General features: G+C 42.2%; 1 long non-coding RNA gene across 1 annotated transcript; it reads left to right on the forward strand.

The window, feature by feature from the left end:
- The first annotated feature begins 4,853 nt into the window (after window positions 1-4,853).
- Window positions 4,854-7,404, forward strand: LOC103639422 (uncharacterized). The gene is made up of 2 exons (XR_002265224.3): window positions 4,854-6,761; window positions 6,858-7,404. It is a non-coding gene; the product is annotated as an uncharacterized lncRNA (long non-coding RNA).
- The last annotated feature ends 5,112 nt before the right edge of the window (window positions 7,405-12,516 follow it).

A 12,516-nucleotide genomic window follows, 5' to 3' on the forward strand; every position in this document is an offset into this window, starting at 1 on the left:
GGGCCGGTCCGCGGCGCCCTTTTCTCTCCTTCGAGATGGCTGCGTGCGCGCTTAGCTGGCCGCTACCGGGTGGCGGGTGCTTCCTTTAAGAAAAACGGCACGAATTGATTTTGTTTTGATTTCCTTCCATTTTTTTTTTTGGAGCCCCCATATGGTCTTGAGCTTTCCATCTTTTGCGACTTTCTACCGATCAGGACTCTTGCTGGATTGCCTCAGATGAAGTTGATGAGGAATGTAGTATCGCTTTGGTTGGGACCGTCGGGCCCATTGCTTATGCTTGCGGATTCTTACTTCTTAGAATGTTGATTTTTGAAGGTGGCGTTTCAAATTTGAATTTTTTTAATCTAAGAGCACAAATTGTATAAAGTGCGAAAAACTTTACTATGCATGTGAGAATGCTACTCAAATTAGGAAGGGAACGGGATGGAACGTTCATCAATGTTACCGTGGACCGAAGTGATAGATAAAATGACAACGATTCTAGAATTTAAGGTTTATTGGTGGGGATGCTTCATTGCCGATTAGACTCAAGGGAGGGGTTTAGTGGTGGCGGTCAGCCTTGCACGGCTGTGGTGACGAGTTGAAGTAAAGTGTATAACGCTTCATCTAAAAATGGCAATTGGTATCCGCTACCTAAAATTCGGTGAGTTTTTGCTTTATTCGGGTATATATTTGAACTATTTTTTATCCATGAGTTTGTTAATGGGTTTAAAAAAATCTAGTGGGTACATGGACATGACTTTGTTCTTGCACTGCCTATACCTGAAAATCCATGGGGTTTTAAAACTCGCCTTAAAACCAACATAACTTGCAAACATGTCTTATGATATTATTGATTAAATATATTCTAGTTGAAACGGAATACTTGTGGTGAAAATTTAGGCTAAATTGATTTTTGTTGTTGTTTCTCTTATCATTGCTTAATAATATATTGGTTTACGCGATAAAGTATTTTTCATGTTAATGTTAGTGGGTACTCATGGCATGAGTTTGGGAAAAAATCCATAATAGTCATATATGTGTTTTTAGAGGTCATGTTTTTTTCTTCCTGCGCATGGGTTTGGGCAAAAGATACCTAGCGGGTTTCTACCCGCTGTCATCTCTAATCCCATCCTGTTAATAGACTATATTAGTTGTGAAGTTGACCCATTTAGCCTATGTGACACATGTTTGATTGTGGTTGGCGGGTGTAGTACCACCATGGAAAGGTTAGGAGTGTGAGGGTCAGGTTACAATTTTTGTTGTTCTAAACATAGCATCTATGGGTTAACTCTTTTATGTGAAGCAAGGACAAAAGTGTAAGAGAGGTGCTACACGTATGTAGGCCTATTACACATATGAAGTCGGGCTATATAAGCGGATTTTGGACGCAGTGTGTTACATATGGTACCAAAGCATCAATTGTTGTTGCATGTGTCTACGTAGGGGTGTACCAAGAGGGGCATCTGGTGAGCTATTGAGGGCATCAGCCTTGAAGGGGTGAACATAACATCTATCCTGTTAGTAACATGTAGAAGTTGTGGAGTCCATGAAGCGGGAACTAAAGTGTAAGAGAGGTACTACGCGTATGTAGACTCATTTTTCACATAAGGAGGTAGGTCATATAAGCATATTTTAGATATTGAGGGATGTACCAAGAGGGCATCTAGTAGCTATCGAGGGCATCATTCTTGAAGGGGTGAATATAACACCCTATCCCGTTAGTATAATCTGTAAAAGTCCATGGAGCGAGAATGAAAGTGTAAGAGAGGTACTATACCTATGTAAACTCGTTTCACATATGGAGCCAGGCCATATAAGCATATTTTAGATCTGGTGTGTTACAAAGGGAACAAGGCAATGGGGCTTGGGTGTAAAACTGCAAGTGGTGTAGGATAAGTTGATTGGACGAAGCCAGCGATGAGGACAAGGAGCCATCAAAGATAGAGCCATATAGTCGATTGAGACTAGGGAATGACAAGAAAGGAATGGTGGTGATAGACAACAGGCAAGGGTGTAGTTGAGGAAAAATAGATGAGAAGAAATAAATTATGTGTTGATACCTATATTAACGTGCTTGTGTTAGACATGAGCTTCCTACAAAGTGAGTATCCTAGGCAGTAGGCACAACAACTTGTTACTCAAAACTACAATGTTAAATTTGCTTGAATAAGTACTAGTTTTACAAATGAGTACTAAGGTTTTATCGAATTGTAATGTAAATCATTTCACGTCTGTAAATATGGATGATTTATTAAAATTTTGCAAAGTCCATTATCAAATCAAATAGGTGCATATAGCAACACTTGGTCGCAATGAGCCTTTGGGCTGTGTCCATCGATCCTATGTTTTTATTTTTATCTATTTCCTGCCTAGAGACATCAACTTTAGTCCAAATTTGAGTGACCACATTTATTCCATATTTTAAGATCATCATGTCTTATTGTTGCAATGAAAGCAACTTAATTATCTCTAGCTATTCCAAAAGTCAAGTTTTAGAGCAATTATTATATTTAACAATGCAACCAACCCAAGTGGCCAAACTTATTTATATTGATTAATAATATCCATTAACATCAGTTACGAAACATAAAAGAATATGTAACCTGGAATGACCCATTTGCCCTAATCATATATAATATATAGAAAATGAAAATTATTAACATTATAATACTACACTGTTGGTTGCAACTAGTATCCACTTGTTACGTCTACTAGTAGCTTATAACCATGTGGATGATACTCTCGTTTTGTAACCATGTCAATATTTTTTATTAGCTAAATAAAGCTAAACACTTTAACTAATAGCTAAAAATAAATTATTTAGCTAATAAAAAAATATTGACTGACACTATTGAGCTAAGTACTTCTACTAACTATTAGCCGGACGATCCAAACAAAGCTCAACTAATATATCAGTTAACAGCCTGTTAGTAAAAAAAAAACTATTGGCTGGTTTCCTATAACTAGTAGTAGCCAACCAACAATTAGCTATCTGGGTCTAAACAGATCCTTGCTACAGGCAGAAAATTTAAAGAACTTCCCAAGTGGAAAAAAAACTTGTTTGATCTTGAAAATATATGCTTCATGACTACACTACAACTGGTATTTTCTTGTAGCTGGCAAAATGAACTTCCATCACGGATACAAGAATTAGTATCCCCTACAACTCTGAACTTGTTGCTGTCAGAAGCTCTCTCAACTCTTCGTCCAGGTTATAGCATTATTATTATAAGATGAAAGCACGCACGAACGCGCCAGCCAATGCGCTACTGCATGCAATGGAAAATCAGTTTGCGTGCGTAGAAAACGATGGGGATTATGGTCTGAACCTCGCAGATTATCAAAGCTGATTACGAGATTTATCACTGCTGAAGCGTCGTGCGCCGAACAAACGTGGCCGTCGTCGCCTTCAAAGGAAAATAGAAAATAACACCTGGGTGCTGAGGGCAAGGCCCGGCCACAAGGTGGGTCACACGACGCCCACCAGGCCACCAGGGAGAGGAGGCGCAGATCATCGCTCAATGACTGCGCTTCTATAAAATACGTCCATGATTGGTCAAGGTTTTAACTTGCGGTTGGGGATCCGGATCCTTTGAGATGATGGCGTGCGTGACAACTGAGCGAGCGCCGCATGTGATGGCCTGATGGGACTGAAGTGAACTGCCCAGCCAGAGGCAGAGGGTACGGCATGATGGGACAATCATGTGAGTTCTCCTGGCACTTGGCGGCGGCCTACTTGGCTGTCTGGTTGTTAAGAGGGCCAATTCCCTGTATGCCACTGTAAAATATACTCATTCCTTGTATGCCACTGGCCCCACATGTCATAGACACCAAAAAAATATACCTATATGCCACTCAGTGGCACACAAGGGATGAGTATAAAATCTGATGGCATACCAGGAATTTTCTCTTGTTAAGAATAATGTGCAATATATTTGTATGAAACAAATGTTGTCATTTAAATAATATAATATCATCTTGGTGTAGGGTTCATACATTCATACGTACGGGGCGAAGCCACCTGCTAGGGGGCGGATGGACCGACCGCCCCAGCGGCGGTGTTGCTCCAGAGCCCGAGTCCCAGACCCCCACATGATGGCGAGAAGCAGCGAGCCGGTGCCTGAGCTAGGCCCAGGCAGCAACGACCCATTGAAGGCCCAACGCCCTAAACTAACCCACGTAACGATTCCCCGATCCACATCGGCATTCGTCTCTTCGTTACGAACCGGAGCCAGGAGCGCTGCTTGCTTGTGTTCTTTGCAAGCGTACATTATGCTCGTCGTTTGCAAGCGTTTGCTTCTGTTGATGCGATACTCCTGCTTCGCGACGGCGTGCAGCGCCGTTCTGTGTACGGCACGGTCCCGGTCCCGGTCCCGCTAGACGCGGCTTAGAAAGTGATCAAGCCAGCCGACACGTGTGCCGAGTGGCGAGCGTGTGCTTGGTCGTCGCAGAAGAACCCAGCTGGTTTCTGTCGCTGTCGCTGTCGCGTGGGATGAAACTCTGCTGTGTGATCGTAATAACCGTCAGCTCGAGCCAGCAAGGAGTCCCGGCAGATGGAGATGGTTGTCAGCTCAGGTTAAGTTCAGGTGCCACAATAGAGCTCTATGGCTAGCATAAACAAGAGAACAAATAAAGCATAAAGAGAAACGAGGAAATCAATCCGTTTCTCTTAGATAGAGAATCTTTTTGCACAAAAAATGTACGCGTAGAATATGCTTATGGCCCCAGCAGAACCACATGTTGCTTGAAACCATGAGCTTGTGATGTGCCAACAAAACAAAACAAAAGGCAGGTGGTCTGTAGTATAAGGACACATCAGAATAATGAGTGTCAATGACTACACACTTAGCTTCACACCTGCAATAACGGGTACTTTGTTATTTGTGTACCATATTTGAATAACTATTCAAACACTGGCCGGATTTTTATGTCTGTCAGCACCAAGGCCAAGGCACAAGATGAACAGACGCTGACACAAGAGAATGCTTCGGGCGAAGGGCGCCAACAGGAAGATGAAGGAAGGCACGTGAGAATCAAACGTCACAACATTCGTTTGAGCGGGCCGAAGTGGGTCGTGTAATTGTTATGGGCCAGGCTGCGTCCGCCCAGTAGTTCGGTAGCCTTTTATATACTTGTAGCGTGAACTGGAGAGGTATCACCTAATAGAACTGATAAACAACATCCCTACCGTATCTTCTTCTCCAATCTTCCTCTACCTCTTCTCCACGCCAAATCGTGGTCGCGTTAGTCATCTCGTCGGCGAGGTCGCCAACACCTGGTATCAGAATCGGCATCCTAGATCCGCTCAGAGCTATTCCCCGTCGACCCCGATCCACTGCCATGGGAACACCTACGCTGCCACACGCAAGGTGCTCGAAGAAATACAGCTCATGGAAGCTCGCCTCACGGAGAGGGTTGCGGGCTGTTGCCACGATATTCAACAACGGGTGGAGCAACGGTGCGATGAAATTCACCAACATTTCACACATCGTTGCGACACCAGCCATCAACAGGTCGACCTCGCCGCGCTGCGCGGTGAGGAACGACTTCTGTCACTGGAACTGATTAAGACTGACATCAACATCTTGAAGCCAGAGGTCATGAAGAAGGTGGAGGACTTATCGCTGGAGATGGCAAGGGTTGGCAAGTTCCTGGAACGGGAATTTCGACCTCTCGTCTTCAACCAGTCGGGCATCTTTGGTCCATACCCGTCGGCGTCCGCGCGTCCGCCTGCCTGATTCCACCATGCTGACGGACCGTTTGGACGTCGCCCTGAACTGCATCATCGGGATCGTGAGTCCAGGTCGCAAGGAGCCCTGACTCATATCCCGGTCAAGGGTACGTTCTCCACGCACCCTTCTCGTCTCTCAGGGTTTATGGCTGAGCAATGTTATCCACGTGAGTCACCTAGAGAGTTGCTACGACCATCTATGGGTAGATTACCTAAGCTCAACTTCCCACAATTTGACCGATCTCACCCTAAGCTATGAAAGTTCAAATGTGAAAAATACTTTGAGATGTATGAGAGCGAGTACTTTATGTGGGTGAAAGTTGCCACAATGCACTTTGAGGGTCATGTGGCACGTTGGTTACAAGTTGTCGAACACACTTTAGGCCTAGTGTCCTTGGAGGATTTTGTAGCCCGGTTCATGAGCACTTCGGTCACGAGCAACACGAGTCCCTAATCCATCAGATGTTTCACATTAGGTAGTCGGGGTCAGTTTCTGATTATGTGGAGCAATTTGTGTTTCTAGTTGATGAGTTAGCTGCCTATGAGTCTCGTACTGATCCTATCTATTATACAATATGGTTTGTTGACGAGCTTAAACATGAGATTAAATTTGTCGTTATGGTACAATGTCCTCCAAACCTCGATGCTGCTTCCGCTCTCGCCCTTGTGCAGGAGGAGGCATTTAACCTGACACATCATCGCGCATGGTGAGCCTATTTCCACCTGAACGGCTTGGCCACATTCTACTCCAGCAACAGACGCCAGTCCTGCTGACAAAGGCGCCGGTCCACCTGAACCACTTCACCTAGATACTCATAGTGTTGGTTCTTCATCTGACCAGGTGGCTTCTCTGAAGAGCTATAGGCATGCGAGGGGCCTATGCGATCGTTGTGCCGAGAAGTGGTTCCCAGGCCACAAATGCCCAAGTACAATGGAGTTACAAGTAATTGAAGGTTTGGGATATGTTAGAGGAAGAGCAGGTGGCTGAACCAGCAGTGGAATCATGAGAGCAGACATTGATGGCTTTGTCAATTGCAGCTTGGATAAGGTCAGATACAACCACTACATTCAGAGTTTCAGATGCTGTTCAAAATCATTAGCTGGTCATCTTCATTAACTCAAGCTCATCTCATACATTTATCAGTGAGAAATGGCGACCAATGTTGTTGGGCGTTCAATAGTTATCATGGAGGCTAGCAGTCAAAGTGGCAAATGATCAAATGTTACATTGTGTCCATCAATTGACCAAGGCTAAATGGTATATGTCTGACTACAAATTTAGATTGGATCTCATCTTTTTGCCGCTGCTATCAGTTGATCTCGTGGTGGGCATGGACTGATTGCAAGCTTATAGTCCAATGAAGGTTGATTGGTATAACAAATGGATGGCCATCCATACCAAGGTCACACTGTATATGTTTACAAGGCGTCCAGTCGTCCTTACCTACAAGACCTATGTTTGAGCTACGTTTGTCAATGGGTAATTCTAGGACTGGACAAAATTAGGTCAGTAAGGAGGAAACAATCGACCCACGCATTCAGCCACATTCGTTTGAGCGGGCCGAAGTGGGTCGTGTAATTGTTATGGGCCAGGCTGCGTCCGCCCAGTAGTTCGGTAGCATTTTATATACTTATAGCGTGAACTGGAGAGGTATCGCATAATAGAACTGATAAACAACATCCCTACCGTATCTTCTTCTCCAATCTTCCTCTACCCCTTCTCCACGCCAAATCGTGGTCGCGTTCGTCATCTCGTCGGCGAGGTCGCTAACACCTGGTATCAGAATCGACATCCTAGATCCGCTCAGCGCTATTCCCCGTCGACCCCGATCCACTGCCATGGGAACGCCGACGCTACCAACGTTAGATGCTCCTTCTCCTTCATCCTCGACAATCATGTTGTGAATAACCACATAAGCAGTCATCTTCTCAGCAAGGTTGTCGTAATCCCAACCATAAGCTGGCCCACAAAGTACACCCCATCGGGACTGCTAAACACCAAATGCTCTCTCGATATCCTTACGACAACTCTCTTGCATCGTGGTGAAGTGAATCTTTTTTCCTCAAAAGGATGATGAATTGCTTTCTTAAACATGGACCAATTAGGGTATATCCCGTCAACTAAGTAGTACCCAAAATTGTATGTGGTACCATTCACACTGACGTTGAGGTCATTGTTCGTGCCTGACATACCAAATAAGGCATGCCAAATCCAGATGTCGTACGAAAGTGATCACATCTAAAATCATCGTTGGTCAAGAGTTGCGTCCACAGAGTTGCCCACTCCATGCAGTAGGATAATTGTGCCATTCCCAATGCATATAGCCAATGGATCCTACATTCCCGGAAACCCCTGTCAGCGTTGACACTCAGTAAACTAGCCATGTCAGTTTGGTTAGGAATGCGGGGGTAGCGTTCGCTGAAGCAAGAGATGATTGCACGACAAAACCGGATAAGACAATCACTAGTCGTAGTCTGCCCAATTTGAATGTACCCATCCACCATATCGGTTGGCAAACCGTAAGCAAGGACACAGAGCAGCACTTACTTTTTGCAATGGGCCTAGTCCAGCTAAACCAGTAGCATCGCACCGAACAGTAAAAAAACTCGTCTTCGTGCTAAACTCGTCGAAGGATACAAAGGAACAAATAACGAAGCATCCTAAACCTAAAAGAAATTGGAAATAATTCAGATACAAAGTGTACTAAAAACAAAATGAACATAAGTAGTTACGAAAAGTACCTACGACAAAAAACATGCGCGGGATACATTGGATTTGGGTCGAAGTAGTGGTGCTTGATGAGATTTTCTCCAGCAGCGTGGTCCCTATGGATAACTGGACGAGACATTGAAGAACGCCGATGCAGCCGGCTCGAATCGCCAATGTCAAACTGTTGAAGACCTTACAAAAGCAATAGGGTATGGATCTCTTCGTCGGAGTCGTCGAAGGACGAAGTGTTCACCAACTCTCTGAAAGACGCCATGAAGGGGGGCAAGCTCTTGTGGTATGAGAGTGGATGTGAGAGAGGCAAGGGGTTAGGCTTGTATTTATAGAAGGTGTATCGTGTTGAGAAAATCAGGAGCAAGTGTCTGTGGCTTCCACGGGAAGTCTAGGAATTTACGAATCCATAAAAGTCGTGTTTTGCAAGAGAAGTCTGCAGATTTAAATTACCGTTAAAAATAAGTTAGAACACATGTAATGATAATACGAGGGAGGGGTAATAACTTGGATCTCGAACTTTTATTACTTTCGCATAATTATTTTATATACGCTCAACTAAAGTTGTTTGTATAGGACTAGGTAATTGATGTTCGGGGCCTTGAAATGTACAAATTTCGATTATTAAAAATACTTAACACAAAACAATAATTACACATATTATTAAATATTGTGATTACTGTTTGATAAATATTTGAAGAACAAGGACAATTAACGACTTAAGTTTGGCACCGACATATTGTATTTTCACTAATTATTACACTTCGCATTAAACAAAATTTTTACTTATCACATTTACAAAATAAATTGAAAAAAAGAAAACCAAAAATTAAAAAGATTTACATGTACAATAAGTAAACACTATAAACGTAATTAAAAAAATGCACGGATCATCATTTCTCCCTTTTTTTGGCTGTCGACCTGTTCATCAGGGAAATAAAAAAGTCAAAAGAAAATAAATGGTAGTTGAGTTAGTTGAGGAGAAATGTATATAATAATAATGTAGTGAGATATATATGTTTGATTTAGAGTGAACCGTTGTAGATGATAGAGATATATAGGAACAGAGAACACTGATGTGGCATATAAGTGGTATATACAAGGTAAAATTTAGAGTAAACAGTTAAACATAGTATAATGACGTGTTTGGTTTCTAGGGACTAATTTTTAGTTTCTCTATTTTATTATACTTTAGTCTTTAAATTACTAAATACAGAATCTATCTCCGTTTTTAGCAACTTATGACATAAAATAGTATAAATTAAAGAGACTAAAAATTAGTCTCTATAAACCAAACACTCCATAAACAATGCACAGCAGCAGAGCAGAGGTAAGGGATCGCGTGTCCACAAGCTTCAGGCGGGCACGTCGCGAATTGCCTGTTCCCTCTCTTCTCTCTTTCCTGATCTTCTCTTATATCGGATTTCGCCAGCTCCAGTCCCATCATTATACCTACTCTAAGTAACAAAATCATTAACAGCGCGAAGTTTTGAAAGGAAGGAATAAGGAAAAGCGGCATTCCCAATGGCCCTTGTGGTTGGACTACGTGGCACACTGCACCCCACTGGGTGGACAACTACTAGTTGGTTTGACGTGAATGACTTTATAAAAATTAGCGATTACATATTCATATTAAACTAGTCAAGGCAAAAGATGGCATTCACCGCGTAGTAGTTGTCACTGGAAGTGCAGATCAAAAGCTCCTACTAAATAAACTTTATTCAAAGTTCAGAGTACCTGCTTATATTAGATTATTAATTATTCAATACAAATTATAAATACTGATTGTACTCCTATCAATTTTGTAAATTCTCTAATAATAAATTTCATCTAGGTTGTTGGTCACGACTCATGAAGCCATTTTTAACATAAGATTTTTAATAAAACGGTATCTAGGCACTCGATCGACCGAAGGGCATACCGATCCGTGTTCGGGTTCTGACTTCTGACCCATGGTAATCTCCCCGCTTCATCCTAGGAGAATCAACAAAGGACAACGGGATAGTCGCTACGAAGACAAGATGGCACGGGGAACCGTGACGTCACTACAATATCAAAATGGAAGGAGAAGTCATCCGCATGAGTCCTTCGGTCAGCAAGAATCCTAAAGTACAAGAGACTACATGACATGATCTGGCCCCGATCTCATACATACGTGTCGAGACCTTCCCTCTCCTTAGTCTATAGGTTATTCACTTCGGATTAAGGCCAGTTGTTTGGACGGCTGCAACTATAATTCACGAGACAAATATTGTATAAACAGTAAAAGTCGGTATAGATTAAAGTTAAGCGAACAGGTTGTTAACAGGAATAGAAGGTTCACCAATTTAGTTCCCCGATCACGTGTCCAATACCGGTAAGCTCGGAGAGTTGATTCTTATAGTAGTATTCGAGATGGTATGCTCAGGGTTGGCCCGGAGGGTATGCGACCGTTCAGAGCCCCCAAGGTCTGTAGCCCCCGTTTGTCCAGCTTATATCCAAATACATATACGATATAGATAAATCTCTATTTTCGTTCCATTGTTGTGTCTCTCTGATTTTCTAGCAATCATCTCTTCGAGATCGTGCAACAGTCTGCTTGATGATGAATACTAAATAGTGATTGACGCGGGAAGGACGGAAGGTGTTGTACACCTATACTTGTCGCGTTGCTTAATTTCTAGCCTACCGGAGGGCTGACCTTGATAACCTACGTTGCTTAATCCTAGTTTAGTTTGCTGAACTTTGTTTTTCAAAAAAATTGCTCTAATGTATTTAGATTTGATATACTGTGCGTTTTAAGGTTTAGGCTAGTTTGACAAATTTAAAGTAAAATACTCGCTCTCAAAACAAATACATAGTTATATTATATAATTTGTATAATTTTACGACTCGTAAAATATTGTAACAGTGCCTCCAGTCATATCATTTTGAATAAAATTGTGTAAATCATTAACCTTTTTATTCTTTAGATATCATTTAAAAGTTAAAAAATAGCAGACTTAAATCTCCGTATAGTGCCTCCATATAGATTTTTGCTTAGACCCCCAAATATCATGACGGACCCTGTGTATGCTCGGGGCGATGATTCTTATACTAGCAGTTGAATAAAACCTTAGGAAATGCTTGTCGGACAACTTTGGTCCCTTTTAGCAGGGATTTGACTTTTTAAAAATGGCATGGTTATGTCTTCGGGCTGTTCGTTTTGAATTAAAACCAGTTGTTTAGACTGTTGTAGCTATAATCCATAAAGATAAAGCATCGTAAAAGTAGTAGAAACCGGTATAAATTAAAGCTAAACAAACATACTGCTCTTCATCAAGCAACTTTTCTAAAGAAGTTAACGCCATTTAAAAAATCATTTGGCGAAATGATTTCTAGACTAGTTTCCAAATACCCCGTCAAATCCATGACCAAACGGATTAGGCTCAAACTCTATTTTTAATTATTTTTAATTAAAATTAATTAAGAATTTAAATAAATCGGCAAAAAAAATATTTAGATCGTGACCTACTTGTCCTATGACCGGCCGTGACTTGCCTTGACAACAGCGGGTCCATGGCCAGCCCACTCGCTCCGCCAAATCCAGTGTCACTAACCGCGTGCAAGGAGAGTTTTAGCATGAGCTTAGAGACAGCGAGGAAGCACGCGAAGACAGAGTCAACAAGCAGACCAAAGACGAGGGGTCAACGGTGTGGTTCTATACGGTGTGAAATCTAAAACAAGATTCATGTGAATACGGAAGCCAAAGCTGATCGAGACTGTATTTTGGCTTCACCAGAGAAGTGCTTTTAAAGCAATGCTATTTTGAAATCATCATTTGTTAGAGCTTCTGTAGAAAATAGTGAAGCCACCTCCGAAAAGCCTTCCCAAAGAAAGCCTTCACCTGCTTGCAACAACATTACACAGCAATATCGGGCATAGCCTTGATGTTCTTCGCTTCCATGCCCTATTGAGTATTGGACACCACATTTTAGGATAACTGTATAGTTAACCTAATCGATAAGATCCTATCCACGGGCATTAATCTATAATCAACCTGTCATTTCCGCACGGGCGCAACAAAACATCAAAAAGGAAAGGAGGAAAACGAAAACCAAACGAA

This window comes from Zea mays, chromosome 9 (assembly GCF_902167145.1).
Source record: "Zea mays cultivar B73 chromosome 9, Zm-B73-REFERENCE-NAM-5.0, whole genome shotgun sequence".
Classification (NCBI taxonomy): domain Eukaryota; kingdom Viridiplantae; phylum Streptophyta; class Magnoliopsida; order Poales; family Poaceae; genus Zea; species Zea mays.